Source organism: Peromyscus californicus, unplaced genomic scaffold (genome assembly GCF_007827085.1).
Source record: "Peromyscus californicus insignis strain IS unplaced genomic scaffold, ASM782708v3 Scaffold_11__1_contigs__length_118956290, whole genome shotgun sequence".
Taxonomy (NCBI): domain Eukaryota; kingdom Metazoa; phylum Chordata; class Mammalia; order Rodentia; family Cricetidae; genus Peromyscus; species Peromyscus californicus.
Window position 1 is genome coordinate 23687917 of NW_026294402.1, and position 24693 is coordinate 23712609.

A 24693-nucleotide genomic window follows, 5' to 3' on the forward strand; every position below is an offset into this window, starting at 1 on the left:
CAAATGGTTTTCAGGTTTCAATCACACAAACATCAGTCCTGGTCAATGATGCATGCTTCCTTACTATTTGTCTTTTTAAAGATTTAGTTTTGATTTTCAAATATGTATATGTGTGTAGGTATGTCTTTGCGGAAGTATGTCCACTTGAATGAGGACGCCCCCAGAGGCCAGAAGAGTGTGTTAAATCCCTGCAATCTGGACTCACAGGCAGCTGTGAGCATCTGGACTTGGGTACTGGGAACTCAACTTGGGTCCTCTGTATGATCAAAAACTGTTCTTAACCATCTCTACAGCTCTGCTTTTTGTCTCATTGGAGGGCAGTTCTCCAATAGATCCTTGAACCAAGAGCATAGGATTAATTATGAGCATCTGAATGGACTCTGCATACTGAGACACCCTAGTAGCTGAGACTCTCTGATAATGGTGATGTGTGAATGTATGGAACAAGTGGAGAATGTCCAAATTAGCCTTTTGTTTCTCTCTACTCCCATTTGTGGCCATAGATAACAAACACAGCAGGTGATGGGTCTAAATGGCTTGCTAAAGATGTCTCATTCTGATGCTGTGGACCTGTAAACACTGAGATTTCATTTGTGACCCTGTTACACAGTTGATCACAAACAGGAAAAGGATCTTGGATTATGCCTGCGAGAGTTTCCCTATCTTTCTATCTTTCTCTGTTGACTGACGGTACTATTGCTCTATCTACTTTTCAAACTACCTTTCCATCTGTGTCTGCTATATCTATGTACATTTAAACTGTGTATTGTTCAGTGTCTTTCAATTTAGCAGAGAACATCACAGTTTTTGTAATCTTTTGAAGTTGTGTTTGCATTATTAGTTTCATCCTGTATGTTGCCTGGAGCGATACTACATCTATTTTGATTGCTATATGTTTCACAGACTATATACACTGAAAACAAATACGTAAGAATTCCTTAGTTGTTCTCTTTGTGGGAAACTGGGAGGATGATAGACGAGTTCTCAGAATACAAAACATGGTGTTACGACTAAGGTATCAGGTGTGAGCTGGACGGAAAAGGCAAGCTAAGAACACGATAGATAAACTGGCCATGATTAATGTTCACAATGTCCAGCTTAAGAAATAGTTTTGTTCAGTTCAAATTAGAATCATAATTCTCCCCCTTTCTTCTTCTGGATCTTACATTGTGTCCATGAATGCTTTATCTGGGTGTGGTCTCAGGGGATAGAACAGAGTTTGCATCTCAAGGTGTCAATATCCTATGCATCCTGTGTCTAGAAGTATATATAGCTCTGGTCCACAGGCTTCTGGAATCTGCTGATAAATGGATGGTGGTGCTTAAATGAGCTATGAGGCCTTTCAGCTGGTGCATGACCTTCTGTGGGAGATGTAAAATTAACATCATAACCCCAACTGTGATTTGCTTGAACAGTCCAAAGAATGACTCATTCAAGTTCATCTTGATGAGTGAAATGAGTTTATTAGGAGTTACTTAGGGAATGGTAGATGACCACAGCAGCTTCATTTTCCCAGAAGTTGCTCACCCTTCCTGGCCCCCACTTACAAATCTCCTATTTTATAAGTCTATAGCAGAATTGATGCAAACATAGGTTGAGGGCACAACTTAGTGTTAAAGCAGTGAATGTGACCATAGGTCAGAAAACATAAGGCACAGACAAAGTGAAACTCTGGGATAGTCACATTTGTAAGTATTAGTGCACGGTACTTGTCTAAATCAGGGATTCTGCTGGTCCCACTATGGAAACGAGGGCTTGTTTTTCTGCCGTCTGGCACATAAAACAGCTAGATGGAAGTTCATAGCAAGATGAAAATACTCTGGCTAGGATTTGGAGGGCTAGTCTCATTACAGGAGCTGTCATACCTTGCTTTATGAGAAGTGAACCAGAAATGGAAAAATCCTCTTTGAGATAGTGAAGAAACAGACTGTCTTGAAGGTATAGGACTTCATAATAGTATATTTCATATATCTCATAGGGTCTTAGTTGTAATAGATCCCTGTAATCAAAGACAGGTTATAAATAGCAAACCAAGCTGATTAATTAGTATGCATATCTCAGAGGTACATGGTGGGCACAGAGAGAATAATGAGGACTTCTAGAAAAGGTTTTGAATTCCATTTTTTCCAGCATAAGACAAAGAACTATATATACATATATAATTTGAGAACCAACAACAGAAAATGTATTTGAGTCCATAAAGTCAACAACGTGGGAACATATTAACGACAGTTAAAGACTAGTTGGCAAACTAGCATCTCATCACAAATCAAAGAAGGTGGAAATCTAATGTGTTTTCTGGTGGTTAACACACTCACATCCCCATGACCTGGGGAACAGACTGTCCTTTTCTTTGAAAATTTGTGTCATACTTTTAAGCAAATTAAAGAGAACAGAAATCTTTGCAGCACCTGCCACATCTTAGCTGTCTTCATATCAACAATCCTTCATGTCTTGAAGTGGCGAATGTTGGTCCCACACACAGCCTAATACAGGAGAATTGAAATTGATTACAGCACTGTATTTTTATGACACTTGTCCTCAACCAATTCATCACCTGCTGCATGTATACACACCACCTTGAGGATTCAGGAGAATACAGGGCTCATTTGTACTAAGTAATATTGAGGAACCCTACAGAGCAACTGTAGAGTTTGGAGTTATGAACAAGTAGAACTGGAAGCATCTTATAAACCATCTTCTTTTTTAAGTACATTATAAAGCAGGATGGAAGAAGAGATTTTTTTCATTTTTATTAGAAATTATCCTTACATTTAATTCCTCTGTCAAATGAACCATTATACTCACAATGAGTAATTATCTTTATCACCCTTAAATACTTCATCTTTAAAGAAAATGTTTAAATAAACCTTTGTTAAACTACCTAAATGTGATATGCTATGCTGAGTTTTATTTTAATGAAATTTGGAATTATTTGGAGAATTGACATAAATTAGATGTATACAGTTTAAAACTAATTAATAGCATTATTTAAAATACTTCTTTTTAGATATTGTACATTAACTAAAAATAATTTAGGTCTTGAAAATTGAAAGATCATTTTTTTGTTTTAATATGATAGATATTTTATATGACAAAACTGGACACCTGTTACCCCTATAAAGTACAGCCCATAAGGCCTTGGGAGATTGAATCGTATTTTCCTTGGGAGGTAGAAGAGGATGCTTCTAACAGGTCTAGCACTAAGTGAAGTGGCAAGAACTATTACTCAGCCCCTCTGTGCCTCTGGATTTGTTTGTTGAATGGAACGAGGAGATCGGTTAGATAACACTGTGTTCATTCCTTTGGAAGAGTCCAGCCCGCTTCAATATGGACGAACACACAAAACCATTGGTCACCAACCATTGTGGGTCCCGGTCAGAAAGCTCTAAGTGAGGCCAAGGGCAAACCGCACTTGGAGAATGTCTCAGCATAATTTTGGTTTTAAAACTAATTTAAAGTATTGGTTGAATTTTTATTCAGTATGCCACTAATAAAAAAAATAAAATTATTCTTTTGAGAAATGTTTACATTGAATTGTTTTGCAGTTGATCTGAATTAAGTGCCTCCCAGCCTTTCCAGGGTTCTATAATAGTTTGTGTTCCAAAGTTCAAGGAGGAAACTGAGCTTGAGGCCGGCGATGATATTAGGATGATGTTAGGTAAGCAGAAAGGGCAAAGGACTATTTCAGGATTGAGCTTTATCATTGTTTTCAGTCTTAACGCTATTGATACGGATCTCCTGATTCTTTGTTGTGGGGGGTATTCTGTGAGGAGTATTGTGCGTGGGGTATTCTGTGGTTTTGCTATTTGACATCGTCCCTAATCTCTACCAACTAGATGCCAGTATACCTAGCATACCTACCTACTACCCTTCCCAGAGAGGGGGAAGAAAGAGAGAGTGGGAGGGAGGGAGGGAGGGAGGGAGGGAGGGGGAGAGAGAGAGAGAGAGAGAGAGAGAGAGAGAGAGAGAGAGAGAGAGTCAGTCTATCTAGCCAAAGTTCGCTGTGAGGCAAAATCACACCCAAAAGAGAAAATTTATCCAGGAGATGGAAAACTGTAGCATACAATTTAAATCCAGACAACCATAGGGCCTTCCTTACCTGTTCATGTATTTTCTATAACTGTTTTAGTGCACTAAGGGCAGAATTGAGGATTTGTAGTAGAGACATATCACCAATACAGCCTAAGATACAGGCAGACACTCAATTTACAATGACTTTACTTAAGTTTTTTTTTTTCTGTTCACAATGCTTTTAAATTAATGAACATTTGTTAAATCTGTACCTCAGTCTGAAATGTCATCTTTTTCCAAGCTAGAGATATACAGTATGATACTTTCTTGTAGTCCTGGATATAAACAGCAAGCCAGGGTTCCTAGTCAGCTACTTGTTCATAATGGCAAACAGATTTCCTACAGTGTGCTCCAAAGCTAAGGTAAGAAGGTTGGTATGTTATTCATTACTCATCCTGTTGATGTGATGAAATACCCAATAAGAAATAAAAATAAAAGAGGAAAGAATTATTTGGGTGCAAAGAGTGAACCCATTATACCATGGTGGGAAGGCATGAGGGCAGTTGATTCTATGGTGTTGGGAACGTGTACCAGATCTTTGTTAAACGGTGCCAACCAGGAAAGAGAGATACTAGTTTGGAAGTAGTGCCAGGCTGTAAACCCTAAGACACACCACTCCTAGCAGCCCACTTCTTTCAGTCAGGTTTGACCTCTTACCAGTTCCCTAGGCTCCGAAGTCAACACCACCAACTGGGCAGCAAGTGTTTAAACACATGAGCCTGTAGAGGACATTTCACATCCAAATAATAATATTCCACCCCAGGATCCTGTAGGTTTATGGTCATCTCATGATGTAAAATGCACAATGTCCAATTCCAAAAGTCCCTACAAACTTTAACACTCCCAATGTCGCTCAAAACCAAAGCTGAAAATCTCTTCTATGATTCAGGCCAACATCTTTACTGTAAGCCCCTGTAAAATCAAGTATCTGGTTACATACTTCTGACATACAAAGTAGACTATAGTCCTATTCCAAAATGGAGAAGCAGGAGAATAGCAAAGAAAGGTCAGAGCAAAGCAAGATTAAAACTCAGAAGTTCAATCAGCAAATCCCCCTGTCTGTGTTCAGTGCCTAGGGCTCACGCTCATATCATCTGTGTTCCCAGAAGTGTGGGTAGCTTTCCAAGCACAGATTTGCTGTTTACAGCACACAGAGCCTTTCTTGTGAACTGATTCCACTCCATGTCTGTAGCTTTCCTCAATAGATGTGTCATATTGTTGACATCTAATGTCCTGGAGTCTCCACTGCGGCTACAGTTCGGCCTTTACCACCCCACACACTGGCCTCCCAGGTCTCCTTGTTGGAAAGTTGGCTCTGCCATGTTACTTAGCTTCAACTGCTTTCTGAAACCATAGTGAGGCTTACAGGCCTCAGTAACTATTCATTTCGAATGCAGTACCTTGTGGACAATGGTACTAAGGTCTGATGCAAGCTCTAGATGTGGCCTGATCCCTGCCAAACACATTATAGTGGTTTCTGTACTTTCTAGTTTGAAATTGGGAAAATGCTTCTCTAGGTGGCTCTGATGGATCAGGATACTCAGGAGACTGTTTATTTTATTTTATTTTATTTTATTTTATTTTCAAGTAAATGTTTTCCAAATGAGATTGCACTGTTGTACCCTAGAGGTCTCAGCATTATGGGATTTTTCCTTAAAGGCATCTTTTTAATTGTCCTGGTGTAAAATGTTACTTTTTTTCATATTCTCTAACTGAATCTGGCTAATAGTAGTGAGCAACAACCATGCTACAGCCTGAATGCTAAATGGAGGACATTTTTCATTCAAACCACTATGCACACTCATGAGCATGCCCAGAGACCCTTTTCTCAGGTGTTCCTAGTATCTGTCAAGTTGACAATTAACATGAACTTTCTCATTGGGCAGTGAACTTTTGTGAAAGCTTCAATGAGTGATATTTGATTGAATTTTCCAAATGACTTATAAGATACAAAGAAATTATACTATCCCTATTTTGCAGATGGGCATGCTGGGTAAGTGTGAGAAGGTGACTTTCCAAATTCTTTTATAACCTGGAGTATACTCAGTACCTTCTTACTGCTCTACATCTTCTAACTTTCCCTCGAACTGGGGTGTTAAGTGTACCTTAAAGGCCAATGCTCTGGCTTCCTAATAAATATAAGTATTCCCAACATGGCAGTAAGTCAGGAAGGAAAGATAAATCACTACTGCTTTAAGGGTTAACTAAGTTTAATTCTTAGAAAACTTTTCTTAACTTAAGCACAGATGTGCTTTCTAGAGTTTTATATCAAAGTACAGCATCTTAGGAATCCAAAAGGTCATGGACTCTAATTATCCCTGCAACAAATGAAGCTGCTCCAGAGGGTTCCCATTTGGTATTATCCCACTGGGTATTATCCACCTACATTCTTGTAGTAACTAGTCAGAGTGTGGCTCACTCTTCTTCCAATGACCTACACAGTTGTTGCATTGCTGTGATTAAAAATGTCTCTTTCATAAGCATGGAAAAAAGTTGCTATACCTGACTACATTCAGTATCATTTTTGCCACTTCAATTCTATAAGAAGACAGATGGCTGTGGTTAAGAATTCTGGCTATTCTTCCAAAGGACCTGAATCTAGTTCTCAGCAGCTACATGATGCTCACGACCAACTCTAAAGCCAGTTCCAGGGGATTCAACACCTCCTGGCCTCTATGGACATGGCATTTAAGTGGTGCACATAATACATGCAGGCAAAACACTCATATACGTAAAATAAAATAAATCTTAAGATAGTATGTACAAAGAGAGACTGATCCCACTGACCTTTCAGTTTTTATAACAATAAGAGCTCTCTTGACTTCTCTTGTTTCCATATTATTCATGCTAGAGCCTTATTTACTTAAACTTCATCCTTTCATGAACTCCTTCCTGCTTGATTTTTCTGGTCTGAACACCACCCCCAGTGGTCAACCTATACCTTCTAAGAAAATTAAGGATCATTTACTACTAATCATGTTTTCTAAATTTGTGTTAACTTTTTCACATTTGTGAGAGCACAATTTATTGTCGTTACGGACATTCAGGCAACTTTAAAAAGTAGGTTTGTTATGTGAACTCATCATGAGCTTAAATAAAAGCAAGCTCCCCGAGGAAGGGTACCACCTGTGCACTCAGCTCCCCGTTTCTCTCCGTCTGTTTTACAGTTGCTTCAGGAACTGATGGCAGGGCTTTCTATTTCTCTTCCCTGAACGTCAGCTTGGCAAGCCCAGCTCATAATTCTAGCCTCTTGAGATATTTTTGCATTCTATTTTCTGTCTTGCAATTCATTTACTATTTTACCTAACTTCACATCAGCCATAAATTTTGGCAAGTATGCTTTTAGCATCTTTATTCAAGACACTGATAAAAAATATTGAAAAGGATATGGTCCAAGATACAGTTTTAAAACCATCACTAGAGACTTGAAATTGGCACTAATTTATTAATCAGAAACTTGTTCACAGTTATTAAATCAATTACAGATTTACTTCATAAAACCTTGATCCAGTCCATATTTCTTTATTATGTTACAAGGATTATTTAATGTCCCTTTAAATATTTGAAGAATATTCTACTTCTTATAAGCGTGCTCTCTTCCAAGCTGCCTCCTCTTGCATGTGGAATTTTCCGGTTGACTCATTCACCCATTTATTCACAAATTTTGTTTATTATCAGATAATGATGGGTTCTTTCTGTTGGCCAGACACTTCACAACATACTGGAAGACTTGTGCTGTCAGCGCTTCTATGCATGAACACCATGAGGAAAAAGCATTGCTTGTGATGCATCTTTCAGCAGATTGCTCCCTGAAACACTAGTGTGGGACCTCCCACCTTTCTCTGGTGTGGAAGAACTGGGTTCATTCTGGAGGAACCTGTCAAGCGATGCCTGGAAGAGTAGATAGGACGACTGAGCCAGAGGCAGACAGGACAGAGAGGCTAAACATGCCAAGACAATGGGAGAATAAAGAATATTAGATGCTAATTAAACTCACTGCTCTATGCTAAATAAGACCTAAATAGAACCACCTAGGAGAAGGCCTCTGGCCATCAAAGCATGAATTAGAAATTTTCAGGCATGTAGATGTTGAGTTACATACTCAAACTTTTAATACAAATGTCCCTTTATATTGGTCCATGAAGCATACTAGTATCTTTAGTGATGTGGACGATTAAATAGTCTCCTTGCTGTGACTCCTTAACTATGAGCATGCATGAACAGGTCATTCACATTAGCAAGTGTATTAGGCTTGGCTCCATGGAAACAGACTCTCAGATGGAGCAAGGTATTAGACTAGAGAGATATTAGGAGGAACACCTATGATGACAGAGAATCAAGTTTTGATGAAGGGAATGATAGAACTTCCAGAGAAGTATTAGGAACATTTTCCCAATCCATCTTCTAGAGACTTGTACTCACTTGCGCTTCAGAGTCATCCCTACAAGAGGGCAGGGTGATAGGCCTCTGTACAACCTAGGTGCCTGCCCTTGTAAAGTGGGGTAATCCTAAATGAAGCCTATCCCTCCTACTGAGAGTCATTTTCAGAGAAGTTACCTCAGCTGATAACCCCTCACAACCAATACTTTTGTAATCTGAACACATGCATCTGTCCTCACAGGGTCTGGAAGACGCATTGTGGTACTTACTGTTCTAGACCAAAACAAACCCAAAAAAACTACCCAAAATACTGTAATGGAGCATTGTCTCAGATTTCTGCTGAAAGCATGCTCTGGTTTTGATGGGCTGATCTTCTTCAGCACTTCTGCCCCACTCCTTTTTAACTGCTTACCTCATGCCTCACTCACTTTCTGACTGCAAGCCACGAATCTAGCCTGTGGTCTGAGCTTAACCTCATGGCCAATGGGATGGAACTGAGAGCCCCTGGCCCCTGAGGCCTCTCTTTAGACCTTTCTGAGCACATCTGCCCTCTGGGAATACGTTGAACCATAAAAAGCACACAGTTGTAATAGATCCCATGTATGAGACAGTATATACAAGAAAAAGTAAACCACGGTCCACAGAAAGCCCCGTTTGGCATGGAATTTAGATCTGCAAACAGTTGCAAAATTGGAACAAGGATGGGACTCTGAACAGACCTAGTACACATGCAAGAAACAGTTCACAATCTCTGTCTTCATGTCTTGCTCCTGTCTGTGTGGGCTCAAGTCTGCTTCCATCAGGCATTGAGTTATTTCCAGCCCAATTTCTCCATCCCTCGGTGCGCTTCTGCTCCAGTAAAAGATTTAAAAGGAGTTAAAAACACAAAATTAAGCATGAGCATCTCAGCGTCCACAAGCACTTTTAAACTTTCAAGCTTTACTTCTGAAGACTCAACTTCCTTTAAACGTTCAACTCCCCATCCTGCCTTCCAAAGGAACAGAGAGTCTGTCTGTGGACAGGTTCATTAACAAATTAATAGAATAATCAGCAGGGCTTTGTGTGCATTTCAGAGATAAAAAACTGGTAACAGCATTCTTTGACTCTTTAATGGGCTGATAAGCACCAAATATCTGCTCTGTAGCTAAGCTAATCACACAGATAAGGGAGGTTGAATCAATCCTGAGCTGGGCTGAGGTCATTTATAGATGGAGTTGTACCAGCAGTAGCCAGAGGAGCACGCGGGAAGGTTGAGCACAGCAAGGAACTGCTAAAGGAAAGGAAGATAGCCATGAAGGGCGAACTCTAATCCACTGCTCTGTGCTAGAAGGCTTGAATGCCCCAGGCTCCAATCTGTGGGGCTGCATCTTAGGGGCACCTGAGGTGCTGCCTAGAAGAGGGGTCCTTTGTAGATCTATCCTCTTTTGAATTGTTTTGATATCTGATTTAAAAGTCCAGAAAGCAAAGAACATTTCTCTCCCTCCCTTTCCCCTTCCTCTTTTCAACTAAGTGGACGTGATTGTGCTGGTGAGTGAAAAGGTAATACCTCAGGTGTTTTATAGACAATTATGAAGCATTGTACTACCCAGGCAGTAAGTACCTGTCCTCCAAGCTGGCCCTTGCTAGGTCTGTACTTAGCTGCTTCACTCTGACATGTGGGTGGATCTGTTCTTTGCTACTGACCACTATGGGCACTGATCACACCTAGAGTAGGCTCAGGAAAGGCTGGTATGTAAACATTTACACCTCTCACTGTAGAACGTTGCCTCCCCAAGACTAGAAGGGATACAAATGGCAAGGACTAAGACAGAAAAGGGGCCTTTTAATTTCCTTTCCTATGGCTATGAAAAAATACTACGACAAAATCAACCAATGAAGGAAGGATTTAGCTTGGCTGACAGTTCATGATACAGCCCACCATGGCAGTGAAATTAAAATGACCAGAGCTTGAAGCAGCTGGTCACAACAATCCATAACTGGAAGCGAAGGGTGATGACTGCTTGTTTCTGCTCAGTTTCCAACCTCCACTTATACAGTCTAGAGTCCCAGCCAGGGACTGGCATCACCAACAGTGGACAGGTCTTTCCACCTTATGTAACACAACCAAGATAATCCCTGTTGGCTTCCCAAGAGCCCCATCTAGTGGGTGATTCTAGAGTCTGTAAAACTGACAGTTAATATAAATAGTCATAAAGGGCAACAGTCACTTTCTAGATTTCATGTGTTTGAAAAAATGTTGGCCTTTAGACCATAGTCAAACAATAGCTTTCAGCAGCATCTTATAAAAAAAAAAAAACTGGTGTTGAGTTCTGAGTTATTGGTTAATATTTGGCTAATGTGACAGAAACTAAATGATGGCTGTGCTGGTCTGAATTAGAACAGCCCCCATAGGCACATATATTTGAATTTTTGATCCTTGGTTGGTAGAACTATTTAGGAAGGATGAGAAGGTGTGGCCTTGCTGGAGGAGGCATGTTAAGGGAATAGGCTTTGTAGTTAAAAAGCTTATGTCATCTCTGAACCCCTGTCTCCTGCTTGTGGATCAAATGTAAGCTTTCAGTTACTGTTCCAGCACCATGACCACCTGCCTCTACCATACTCCCCGTCAGGGTGATCTTGAACTCTACTCCCCCCTGGAACTATGAACCCCAAACTAAGAACTTTTGACAGTGGCCGGAAGTCAGTGATTCAGACCTCCTTGCTGTCATATGCACTTCTCTTTTCTTTCTCTCCATGCTTGGTGTCTTCTAAATAATCAACCTTGTTCCATCCATGGAGCCCACATTCCAGCCAGAAGCAAGACATGGAAACAAGGAAAAGGAGTGTCCCTTTAAGAACTTGTCCTAGAAGCTACATACGTCTTGTGTGCCTGAATTTAGTCACCAGCTGCAGCCAACCCAAGGGATGTCTGGAAATTCCAGTATTTTAGGATTAAGGGCAAAGATAAGAATAGATGCTGAGTTACACTTCTCAGTCTCTGACCTTCAGGGCCAGGGGAGTACCTATCTCCTCAAATGAAGGAATTTATAAAATATAGTGTCATTTTCAAAAAGAAAGAAAAGGTTTAAGAAAGAACAGATTCATAGAGGATGTCCATGGGGGAATCTGGGTTGGATGTGTGTACACAGTGATAAGTATATATCCATGCCTAATACTCTTTCTTTGTGGATCATTGAACTATAGTGCATGGCATGAAGATTTGTGCTAGATCTATAGTCCCCAAGAAAGGAGTCCTACCTCTCCCCAACCCTTATACTCCTTGTAAAGTACATTGCATTATGGAAGGACAGAAAATCTAATCTATAATGGTCTTACCCAATATGACCTGTCATATGTCCCTATAGGAGAGATAAATGCATGGAAGAGAGAAGAAGATATAGGAATAAGAATATATTCATTTAGGCGGAAATCTGAAAAACTGCATTTGTTGGGAGTATCAACATCATCTTCACTACTGTATTACTTCCAAGCAATCTAGAAAGAGATTCTAGCCATCATTCATTCTTCCACCCATCCATCCATCCACCCATTGACCTATCCTACAGTGATGCTTTTTAGGATCTCCCCTCCCAGGAAACAAGGTTGACAATAGAGATGTGGCAGAAAATATGTCACTATCAGGTTACAAGAAGAGGCAGATAGGTACTAGAGCAGGCATAGTTTGTTTATTTGTTTGTTTTCTTCTATGTTTGAATTTCATTCTAAGATTTATGGGAATCTTGCATTAAAATAAACATTTTGATAAGGATGCCATGAATAGAAAAGACTATGCAGGCTCTAATTACGTCAGGGAGGAAGGATGGAAGGGACAATAGTGGAGAAGAGAATGGTTCCTACAGGTTAATGTGGGGACACTGGTAGTGTTAGATTGATTATAGGATGGAGAGGGGATAGAATTGAAGAAGCAATAGACATTCGTGAAGTATGAAGGACTCAGATATATCACAACCCTTCTGTCTGTCTGGGAGATGGTACTGAAAAGCTCACTTCATATCAACAAGGGGTAGGTTGGCGTTGGGTACAGAAGAAGGCAGGTGGCATAATCCAGTTTCTGCTCCCCTCTCTCATCTGTCCAGAGTAGATTATATCAGAAACTGGCTAATTTTGACTCACATCAAGATGTGTTCTTGCTATGATCTGAACATGCCCCCTATAGTTTATGTACTGGAAACTTCACCCCAAATGCACCATGTTGAGAGGTATGACCTTGGAAGTTTGGGCCAGAAGGACTCTGCCCTCACAAATGGGTTAATGGGATGTATTAGTTGTCTCAGCAGTGGCCTTTTGGTAGCAAGATAAAGTTTGATTTCCTTTCCTTTCTGCCTTGCCCTTTTCCACATCCTTTTGCCTTCTTCCATGGGTTGATAGAGTCTGAAGACCATCACTAGATGCTTGCACATTGCTCTTCAACATTCCAGCCTCCAGAGCCATAAACAAACACATTCTATTGTCTATAAATTTCCCTGTACTATGCATAATAATTCCCCACAGGTATAGGAAGAGCTACAGGGAAAGAGGGCATAGCCAAGATGGAGTGGCAATCATTGCAGAGGACATTTCCAGACTGGCCTTCCCTTTCTCTACCAAGCTCACCGCAGATTCTTTCTCCCTACCTTACTTTGACTACTGATTGCCAGATTATAGGCAGGTTTCCAACTGTCTCCAAAAAAGGAAAGAATCATTAATAAAACTTTAACATTACAGGCATCCAGAAGAGAAAAAAATTAAACAAAAATTAAATAACTCAGTCACAAATAAATAACACTTTCTCTATATATATGCAGTACAATAACATCTCCAGGGATAATGATCTTGGGACTGACTTCCAGGGAAATCAGATAGAAAAAGCTTCACAGTAGACAGAAAAGTGAGTTCCACTCTTTGAGATGCCCGCTCCTTCTGGGGAAAGGCTTGGTTATCCAACTTCCTTTTAAACCAGAACAGAGCTGACAGTTTCCCTATCCCTTGCATCCTCACTGCCACTTATCCAACTGGCATTTCTGTCCAAACTCAGTTTGATGAAAGATGTTAGCTAGTTGGCTTCTGAGAAGGGTGAGTGACTTCTTGGATTTGCCCATTTTTTACATGATAGTGTGGTGGGCTCTGCTAACCTATCATCCAGTGCTCAGTGGGAAAGGGATGCAGATTCTAATGATTGTCCAAAGTCTGGGAGGAAGTACAAGATGTTTGACATTCAGAACAGGTTCCTGATCTATTCCCATACTCATCTCTTAGAGAAGTTTTGTATTAGGAACACACTGTCCATTAGTCCAGACTTCAGCCTCCTCTGTGGCCTAGGAGGTTAGATATTTAGAAATTACAGATATTACTCCATTACTAGAAGTAATAGATTACAATATTTTCTTAGTGTGATATTTAACCTTCATTTTCTTCACTGTATTTAGACTCACCCAGGAGTCTGATAATGTTTATCTCTAGATAGTTGTGTTTGTGAAGGCCTTTGCAGATAGTACTAACTGAGACAGAAGGACACACCCTGACAGTGAGTTGCATCCTATGGACTGAGAGTAAGGACCCAATGCAAGGTAGAAACCAGGCAAGTACCTCTTTTCTGCTTCCTTTCCACCATGATGTTCTGCCCATGCACTGGAGCCAAGGAACTATAGACCAAACTTCTAAGTACACCCTTCTGCTCGCTCTTCAGTTATGACTTCCAGGTTATTGGTGATGATAAAAGTACTTCATCATTAGCACATTCTTAAAAAAAAAAAGAAAGAAAGAAAGAAAGAAAGAATTCTGTTGTGAGCTAAAAAGTGATACTTCACTCCAAAAAGAATAATATTTAAATAGTATAAACTCTAGTTTATGGATCATTGAGATGTTAGTTATGTGGCCCAAGGAGGTCTTTCCTGGTTGCTTATGTTGGCTTTCTCTTCCTTCCTTCCTTCCTTCCTTCCTTCCTTTCTTCCTTTCTTTCTTTCTTTCCTTCCATGAAATGATTTCCCTATTTTATCAGAGTGGTATTGAATACAATTACACGGAACTCTCTGAGAGCAAGCCAGCTCTTTTGTGGAAAAAAAAAGTGATGAGAAGGCAGAGAAGAGGGTGCTTTTGAGAGTCCAGGCTTAGAGATGGGGAAATCGTGGCCACGAGTTGGGAGGAAAGCTAACAGCTAGTCAATGCTGGAGCAGATAAAGATGGGCTTTGGGGAGAAGCATGAGCTTATGTCATACTGGCCCAATGACAGTGATGTTAGACTTCTAGTCTCCAGATCCATGAAAATCATTGTTGTTTTGAAGTATCATATCTGTGGTGATTGGTTGTAGCAGACACAAGGACCTGGTATCAACTCTTAACATGTTTCCAATTTGAAGAAAATTTAGCTAACAGGTTGATTCTCTTTAAGTTTTCCACTCCACGTTTTTTCTTTCAAATCTTTGTCGTGTTAGTTTTCCCAGATGAAAGAAGAAGCTGTACTTAATATTTTATAGTCTATCAGAAAATCACTTTGATTTTTTTAAATCTCATTATTTCTGCACTGATATACAGACGATAATGCTTATAATCGTGGGGTTGTTTTAAAGTTCAAATGAGATCAAGTGGTTAAGAGTCATTGCCAAGCTGTCGAGTACTGTGAAAAGTAGGACATAAGGTCTAATCAGATTGATTAACTGAAAAAATAACCTCCAGTCAATCATTTCCTCTTTTCTTGTTGCCCTCCCCATACACACTCTGCTATCTATGGAAAAGAAATCTACTTAAAGGTGAGGGCTGGGAAGGGGGCTCAGTTAATGAAGTACTTGCCACAGAGCAGGAGTATTTGAGTTATGTACTGTGGTGGTTTGAATGAGAATGGCCCCCATAAACTCATGTATTTAAATGCTTGGTCCCCAGCTGGTGGAACTGCTTGGGAAGGATTAGGATCTGTGGCCTTGTTGGAGGAGGTATCTTGCTGGAGATGGGTTTTACTGTTTAAAAAGCCCATGCTATTTCCAGTGTGTTCTCTCCGGCCATGCTTATGGACCAGGATGTAAGTGCTCAGCTTCTGCTCCAGCACCATGTATGTCTACCTGCCTTCTGCCATGCTTCCCTCCATAATGGTCATGGACTCACCCTCTGAAGCTGTAAGCCCAATAAACTCTTCATTCTGTACGTTGTTTTGGTCTTGGTATCTGCATGGCAATAGAGAAATAGCTAAGACACATACCCCAGCACTCATACAAAACTAGGTTGCAGCACTAGCCTCTAATCCCAGCACTGGGGATTTGGAGACAGGAGGATCCTTGAGATTTGCTGGCCAGATAGGCTAGCCAAAGCAGTCAGCTTCAGGATCAGTGAGAAACCTTGTCTCAAAAAATAACATGGAAAAAGATTGGACATGCCACCCAATGTCCACCTCTGGCCTACCTACACTGTGCACAGACATGTACCCACATGCCTCAAATCAAGTACACACACACACACACACACACACACACACACACACACACACAGGTAAACAATAATAACCTTATAAGTAATTCAAAGCATTTTAGAGTAACTTGACACTTTTCCTGGGCAGATACCTGGAATCAAATCCTGGCCTTGTTCATTAGCTCTGTTACTCTAGTCATTTGCTTTAAGAAAGGACTAATCTAGACAGAGATACATGTGGTAAAACTGAATGCATACCAAGTAGAATGTGTTAATGAAACTGGCTGAATTCTTCTCTGGTACAAAAGAATTCCTTCCAAAGCATAGGACTTTTATTAAACAAAATGTTTATTTATTTTTAGTTATGCATGTAATGTAATGTTTTGTCTGCATGTATGTATATGGGTCACATACATGCAAGGTCTGAAGATGCCAGAAGAGGTGTCAACCCTCTGGAAATAGAGTTACAGCCTATTGTGAGCCCCCATGTGGTTGCTGGAAACTGAACCTGGGTCGTCTGGAAGACCAACCAGTGCTCTTAACCATGAAGCTATCTATTCAACCCCTTATTTTTATTTGTTAATGTTCATTCAGATCTCAGGAGACTCAGTCTCAGTTTTAGTATCTGATGTTTTATTTTGTCAGTTTCAAGCCCCATGTACTGAAATTTTCTCTAAGAAAAAAGTTAAGTTACAATCTAGCCACTCATGACTTAAAACACATAATGTATTGCTGTTAGTCATCTAGGCAGTACAACAGTTACCCCATATTGAAGCAGGACACAGTAAGCTAAACAACATAGCAGATGGCAAGGTCTTCTCAAGCACACCCTCTTGGTGGCCACATACATAGTTGCTGTGGGGTTTCTAGAGTTCAACTAAGAGAGGGACTCTCAATTTGGCATTCTGAGATTGGGGTGCCCAGTAGATGTCTGGGCTGGCTCCCAATACCCTGCTTGAGATCTAGGAAATCTGTGCTTACTGTATCCTCATCCACATATGCTTTACTGCCCACACTGAGTGTGTTACATGATGGAACTCTTTGCCCCCCCTCATGTAGTGATGGTGTATATGGTCAGCTGTTGGCTGGCCTGTGACCACCAGGCAAAGTTGGAAATGGACTATCATGGCTAATGCTCCCTTAACACCAGTGACCATGATGTTGTGGACAGACTATCGCTTAAATAGCATAACAGCACTCAGCTTTCCTTTCATGCTTGTGGAAATATTCTTTTGTCACTTCGGCTTAAAAACTGGAGGCCATTCCCTCATTCCTGATGTCCACCTTAAGAAAGAAGTGGCCACCCCACCTCAGGAGCATGCGTGAGTTTGTATACACCTGTACATGTGGGGATGTGTGTGTTTGGGGGACTAGGAATAAGGGCTTCTACCTATTTTGCCATGGTGATCAGCATACATCATTGTTATTCTTCTCTTCTTCAAGGTCCCCTTCCCAATCGTTCACCATTTTCCCCCAAGAATGCATCCATTCCACAAGCATGCAATTGTAGGCCATTGGCTTACTCTTTGACTAAAGATGGGATTGTTTCCTGGATTGTGGTTTATACTCACCTGTTCTGGGGATTTTCCTGGTTCTTAGAAGATTTTGCTAGTATGAGGAAGGATGTTAACTTCAGTTGTAAGTTTGGGGCTCCCTTAGTAGGGGACTTGAGAGGTGCTGTTGTTAAGTACTTGGCTTGGATGAGATATTATGCAGAAAATCTCCAGGTTTGTACACTGATGTTTTAATGGACTTCTTTTGTTGTTAGCAATAGTTCTTTAATAGCCACATTTAGTGAAATGTCTATGCAGAGAACATGAGTTCCCAAGACTGGTAGCTTCAATGCAAAAATAGGCCTCCTGAAATGTAGCAGGTGAGGTGGAGATGCTTGGCGGAATGAGGTTGTCATATTGAAGAAGAAGGCGGGAGGGACGTCCACACTCTGCCTGGAGATAGATCCCTGTCTCCTTTCCAGTGTTGCCAAGGGAACCACCTGAAACTCCACTCTGCTCTATCCGGTAGCTCCTTCGATGGGGGAGACTCCAGCTGTTTACAGCCAGGTTGGCAGCCTCTTTGGCTCCTGAGATCCTGACATTTCTGTCGCCCGCTTCTGGCTGCACTACATGGGCATGCTCATGGCAGCACGCAGGGCAACAAGAAAAACCTAAATTTAAATGTTAAAAAGCTTTTGTTCATTACCAGTGGCATTTCCCCCCTCCCCATTTGTCACTTGGAGCAGAGCTGTGACTCTTTTAATATCAAACAAATAATAAGCTCCCTCTAAAGTGATTTCTCTGACAAGGAGCTCAATGTATTAAACTTTATCTATATTTTAATAGCCAATTTCACACCAAACTGCCTTCTTAATAATGTATTTACCACCTGGGGATATTATTCCAACCCATCTGGAAAGAATTGGAAATTAACTGTCCCTAAACTGAGTCTGTGTGTGCTTTACACATGCTGTAGAAAACAGTGGTGTCAATGCTAGGGAGGGGGCCTGGGGCCACCACCTGGGGAGGGTGAGAGCTGGAGGAGAAGCGATAGTGGGTAGAGACACAGATTCCATCTTCAGGGGCAAATCTCATCCCATGATGAGCCAAGAGGACTGCTGTCAGGTAAGGCAAGGCTGTGGGAGCAAGGGCCTGTCTAACTGTGTCTGGGGAAAAAAAGGACTTCCTGTGTACCAACTTGACCTGAAACTGGTTTCTCACCTTACCTTATGTTGCCTTTCTGGCAGAAGGAAGAGGGTTAGCTGGGTGATTTCAGGGAGGGTTGGTTTTTTTTATTTGTTTGTTTATTTTTGTGTGTGTATACATAAAATAATTATGCACATTGGAAGTTTGGGGATTGTTAGTTCATTTGGGTTGCTATAGCAAAATGCCAGAAACCAAATAACTTTTAAACTATGTCAATCTGTTTCTCACAGTTCTAATAGGTAAGTGGCCCTCCATCAAGGCAACACCAATTTTGCTGTCTAATGTGGGTCTCTTTTCTAGTGCCTTCTTTCTGTGCCTTTGTTCTGTGTCATTACTCAGCTTAGGGGTCTCTCTAGAGCCTCTTTTTACAAGCTCGCTAATCCCACTCATGAAAACTCTGCCCTCAAGATATCATTTATTCCAATGGGCCCCATGGATTTGGGGGTATTGATATTTTCACATCTGAATTTGCAAGGGTCAGTGAGGTTGGAGGAAACAAACATCCAGACCACAGCAGGGTTCTCTTTAAAAATGCTTCTTCATCTGTTTCTGTTAGTGAATTTTCATTGCTATGACAAAATACTCAAGAAAAACATTTTAGAAGGAGCATTCACTTGAGACAGGGTTTCAGAGGATCCAATCCGCAACTGCTTGGTCAGGTTGCTTTCAGCTGAGGGGATACTGCACACCATGGTAGTAAGCAGTGCTGATTACCTTGTGGCAGTCAAGAAGAAGAGAGGGAGGCAGAGGAAGGGTCTTCAGAAAGTTTACCCTTCAAAAGACCACTACCAGCAGCCTACCTCCTCCAACAGGCCTTATCTTCTAATAGCCCATTCTGCTACAAACTCATCAAAGAGTTAATCTGCTGATGAAGTCAGAGCTCCCATGACCTGGTTAATTCTCAACAGTGCCACAAAGTTTTCTATACACCAGCCCCGTTAGCTAAACCATAAGACATGCCTCACACAATGTGAATTATTCGGAAGATTATTGTTTTTTCACTCTTACTAATTCATGCCTATGGAAACTGACCAAGACTGACAGATCCTAAAGAAACAATAAAGAGTAAGAGGCGTTTGGAGGAGACAGAAATGCTTTTCACTAGGGAGGGGCTTAGAATATGGACAGGCCCCAGGAGTCACATTAAGAACTAAACATAACACACACGGACTCCCTCCAAGAAGAAAATGACACTTTCTCTTGTGGACTGACATATGTCCATCAAAGCTTGGGGAGCGGGTAGAATGAATTGGGCTCAGTTCACTCAGTGAAATTCCTCCAACACTGTCAGACACCCATTCATGGGTAAAGGCATACATTATCACAGGATGATGCCTTGAGTTCCTCAATGAATGCAACTGTGAAAGAGAAGAAAATGCCGATGCTTCAGGTGGGATTCAGAGCATCTCAAGAGCACTGGACATCTTCTTTGGTTTTAAAGGTAGACAAATGGCCACAGGACATCCAGATCAGATAATAGAAGCACCACCAAGCATGGCATCCCATGTGCTAGCTAGTAGATAAACCAAAGATTGGGTCTTTCCAGGGCCTGAGAAATCTGGGTCCCAAAGTAAACACTATGTGAGTCTTCAACATGGACTGGATACAACCTGGATTTCAAAAGGACCATGTGGAGAAGAGCTGATTTTTTTTTTAAAGGAAATCTGAGGATATAAAATTTAGTCTAATATCATCTGGAAAAAAAAAACCATCAGTTTCAAGATGTGGTTAGTATAGGTCAGGATTTCAAGCGTGAGAGGAAGGTAATTTTGTCGGAGAGGAATTAGTATTTGTGGGATATACAAGCTCTTCAAAGAAAGGAATGTAAGGTCGGCTCATGGTGGTTTCTATGAGCCAGTTCCAACCAGCTGCCTTCTATTGAGAGGACAATGTGAAAAGCAGGCCTTCAAGGCCTCCGCTGCCCACCCCTAGGACCCTGCCCCTTTCCTGCTGTCTACAGACACCATGGGTCTATAATACAGTTGTGTGGATGCTGTGTGGTTGTCATGCTCAAAACTCAGCACTGCCTTAACTGGGCCCACCGTAATGTGTGGGCTGCACACATTGAAAGCGGATGAAGGGAGGAGAGCACCCTTGGCAGGACACTGGCTCCCTGTGTTCAGACGGTAAAATGAATGTGATTCAGCACAGAACAGAAAAGGCCTACACGGAAGGGAAGCCAGCTGGGCGTTGTGGTGGCTTAGCATAGCTGTAAAAAGCCAGACAACCGTGGTATCAGAAGGCTGTCCTGCTTAATCTTGTGACTCTGTTCCCTTCCCAGAGAGTGAGCACTGGTGTGTGATGTATGTGAGAAGGTGGAGAGGACCTGAGTGGCAGCTAAATCCCAGGTCTTGGGGACCCAGAGTCCCCAAGTCATCAGCAAATAGGAAAACTAGCTGTGACAGACAGATTGAGAAAGAGAGGGGTGAAAGCTCCCTGTAATTCTACATTTGAAGGTGTTCAATGCTGACAGTTACCCGGGGACCCCGAGATACCAGGCTCCCTAACTTAATCAGACAGATAATGCAAGCAGCGGCAGCTGAGGCCACACCAGGAAATGTGGGACAATAGGAGATGGCCCTTGGGGCCTTGTGCTGTGACGGAGATAATAAACTATATAAAAATCTGTCACTGGGAGATAAGTGATGAATTAGAATCAATTATACATTTAAAATAATAGACATTCATGTCTTCCCTACTGGAAATGTGATGGTTTGGACTAGTCTCAGAGGTCCTAACACAAGAGTGATGTTTTATGCTGCTTTCTTTACCAGCTAGACTAAAACCATTACCTAGACAGACTTCACTAGCCAGTTTGTTTCATTGCATCAGGAAAGCAAAACACCCAGGAAGTCATGAGCTGAGTTTTTCAGTTTACCTCTCTCCCTGCTGCTAAACGTGCCTTCATGTCCCTTTCCAGCAGAACCATTGGATGAGTCGTAGGAACGAGGGGGCCCCGGGCAAGGAATTTACCATGAGCCCTTGCTCCCCTTCCTGTACAACATGTGTTATAATCCAGTGTATAATGAGGATGGACCTTTGTGAAACTGTGATAATTTCCATGTGCCATTCTATAGTGCAACATACACAAGTACAGACAGATTGAGGGTGTTGAAGGAGTCTAGTTTTGTTCCTCAGACTATTATCACTGTTGAGTGATGACATTACTAGTACAAGATGACATCCTAGCTCTGGGTACTGAGCGCAAAGGTCCACCAAGGCTATCCTATAATCCAGGTATGCCGTCCTCCCTCCTTCTACTGAGTCTTCAGACGCCCATGTCCTCCTTAATTTCTTTGGCAAAGTTCTGTGTGACCACTGTCCTCTCCTCGCTAGGAAATGCTCTCTCCTTCACAACTTGGCTGAAATGTACAGAAGCGATTATGTTGCATTTACCATAGGGCCCCACAAGACAGAAAGTGGGGGGGCAGGAAAGACTCGGGCTTTATATAGTGTATTGGTTCCTTTTTGTCAACTTCACACAAACCAGAGTCATCTGGGAAGAGGAAACCCTCACTGAGGAATTGCCTCCATCACATTGGCCTGTGGTCAAGTCTGTGGGTGGTGCCACCCCGTGAGTGAGTAGCCTTGAATTGTATATGAAGCCAGATATTTAATCTCTGCTACATATCAAGAGTCACTGGGGCTTTTAAAATAGCCGGTGTATCAGCTGACAAATGAGGGTTGCCATGGTAATTTGATTGTGAACTGGACTGGATTGAGAAGTGCCCGCCTAGGAGATTGACAAAGCATGCCTTTGGGTGTATGCCTATGAGGGTGCTATCAGAGCCTGTTAGCTAAGGGAGAAGGCCTCTCTGAATGGGCTTGCATCATAGGCCAGGATGGGCTTAGAAGACAGGAAGAGGAGAGCACTTGGAGTGCTCTGCTCTCTCAGTGTTAGGAGAGCTCCCACCACCATGACAATACTTAGGGAAAACAACCTAAGGAGATTAATTTGCTTGGGTGTAGGGCTTCAGGGAGTTTAGTTCCTGGATGCTCAGCCACATGGGCTTGGGCAGAACATCATGGCAATGAGCTCAAGTGATGAGGATGATTATCCACTCTCCACAGACCAGTAGCAGAAAGAAAGAGTGAGAACCAAGTATACCCATCGAAGACACCTCCTAGAGCCACTGGCTAGGGACCAACTTCAATACATGAGCCTATGGGGATGTGTCATATTCAAGCCATAATACTTTCTGCCTCTGGTAGCCCTAAAATAACTGGGTGACTTTGCTCCTCCCGTCCCAACCTGTCATGGCATTTAGCTTCATCAAGGCCCAGAAGAAGCAATGCAGACAGACCATGGACTGAAACTTCTGAACAGAGGAGTCAAGAGAAACCTTACTTGCAAGTTGACCCGTGAGGCATTTCGTCCCAGCAATGGAAAGTCTAGCACAGGAATTGCAATAATAGCATTCTATTCCTAAGGTGGTCTATTAAATGACACAAAGTGCCAGTATCCAGAGAGCACAGGACAATCAGTGGTTGCTGATAATGAAAATCCCTTCAAATAATATTCTTGTTAGTTTGATTATACACTAATGATGTTTACAAGATTGTGAACTTCTTGAGGACAGGGGACTATGCTGCACACATAATGCCAGCACCAGGTCCAAGCCCTGGATTTAGAAGCAGCTTCAATACTTTTAATTTACGTTGTATTGAAAGGACATTCAGCTCACAAGTTACCCCCAGATCCCCAGACATCCATTTGAACTAGCGGAGACTGCAAACACGGCTTTACACTTGAAAATCCGTATCTGGGCCTTTAACCATCTGTGCCCAAAGCAGTACTTGTGTTTGGGATGGGTATGTTAAAAACTAGTCTGTGCACACCTCCCCAGGTGAACTGGGAAAGCTGGGATGCTGCCTTGAAGACAGCTCCAGTCTCTCCCAGCTCCTCCCCTTCTTTTCTTAACTCCTCCTCCGTGCACTCTGACCTGATAGATTCCGTCTTTTGGAAGGTCCTGTGTCACAAGTTTAATTAGAGAAATCACGCCTGGGTTTTTCAACAGCCACTTTCTAGCGGTAAAGGCCGGGAAGCAGTCCCCAAGTGCGCACCAGGCAAAGGCTGATGGCGGCGGTGCCAGCCACTGCAGCGCGCTGGGACTCCCGCCCTGAATCTTATTTACATTGGGACTAACAATAGCTCTGCAGCCTGGCTATAAATAATTTCTGGGGAAGAGTTGTCTAATTAAACGTGCAGCAGTAAGGAAAGTGCTTTAACCACAAGGCTGGTGTCCTAATGAACGTAATCACTGTACGGGGACAGCTTAGGAATCACATCCAGACACATCCCTGTGGAGGCAGGGAAGTGGAGGGGAAATTCGTAGGAAGACTTTGCAATCAATATTTAATTGTGCAGTGTGTTAAACTCGTTGAAGGGCCTCTTTCTCCTTCTCTTTCCTCATACCAAGAGGTGAAAAGAATTTGAAAATGTAGCTTTGTAGGGTGGATTGAGCCCCAGATTCCTGTGGGACAATTGTCTCCAAGTTTTTAATGCAGGACAATTAATAGGACACTCAAAAATATTAATTAGTAAGTTGCTTGTAAATTTTGATGGGAGCTGAATTTAAAGGTAAAGATGTGAAGGGTCTAGTGAAAGTCTTATTCAGTCTCGTGTCCTGGCACTTCCAGGCTCCAGGCCCTTCCAGGGAGTGGGCAGTGTACTGTGTACTTTGGCCCCTCCAAGTCAAGCATTAGGAAGATAAGCCCGTTCCCACTGAATGAAGGAAATGAGCTGTCATTTGAGTGCAGGAACAGCATGCTTCTGCTAATGCTACTCTGAGCAGACCAGGAAGGAAGCCCACAGCAGTCATACTTGATTCTGCTTCAAGGGAAGCAAACAAACACTGTAAATCAGCCAGATGGAAAGGCTGTAGGATAAAGGGTAGCATTCTTTCCTTGTTAATAACACAATCCTGAGGACAAAGAGGATACCATGTGAGGAAGGGCACTATGTCATCAGAATAACGTGTGTAGGTAATGTAGGAATCACATATGCATACATTCACAAGGACATAGTAAGAACACGAATGTACAGATATTAGGTGGGTTGATTAACATATACACATGTACATACACACACATACACATACCTTGAAAATAAACTGGCTATGAGATATTGCTATGGTAACATGCTTGCTCTTAAAGCCAAGTTCAA

The 24693-nt window shown here is 41.8% G+C and overlaps 1 protein-coding gene and 1 long non-coding RNA gene across 2 annotated transcripts in view; one reads left to right on the top strand and one right to left on the bottom strand.

Annotated features, from left to right (window-relative positions):
* The window catches only part of Opcml (opioid binding protein/cell adhesion molecule like), a 1141264-nt gene that overhangs the window by 533695 nt on the left and 582876 nt on the right, over window positions 1-24693 (top strand). The gene's annotated exons all lie outside the window — the stretch shown is intronic.
* The window catches only part of LOC128121111 (uncharacterized), a 75667-nt gene continuing 58473 nt past the window's right edge, over window positions 7500-24693 (bottom strand). Inside the window, exons 2-4 of the long non-coding RNA XR_008222064.1 lie at window positions 15529-15587; window positions 14020-14172; window positions 7500-9303 (exon numbers count right to left, since the gene is read on the bottom strand). This is a non-coding gene — a long non-coding RNA (uncharacterized LOC128121111). The remainder of the gene's footprint in view (window positions 9304-14019; window positions 14173-15528; window positions 15588-24693) is intronic.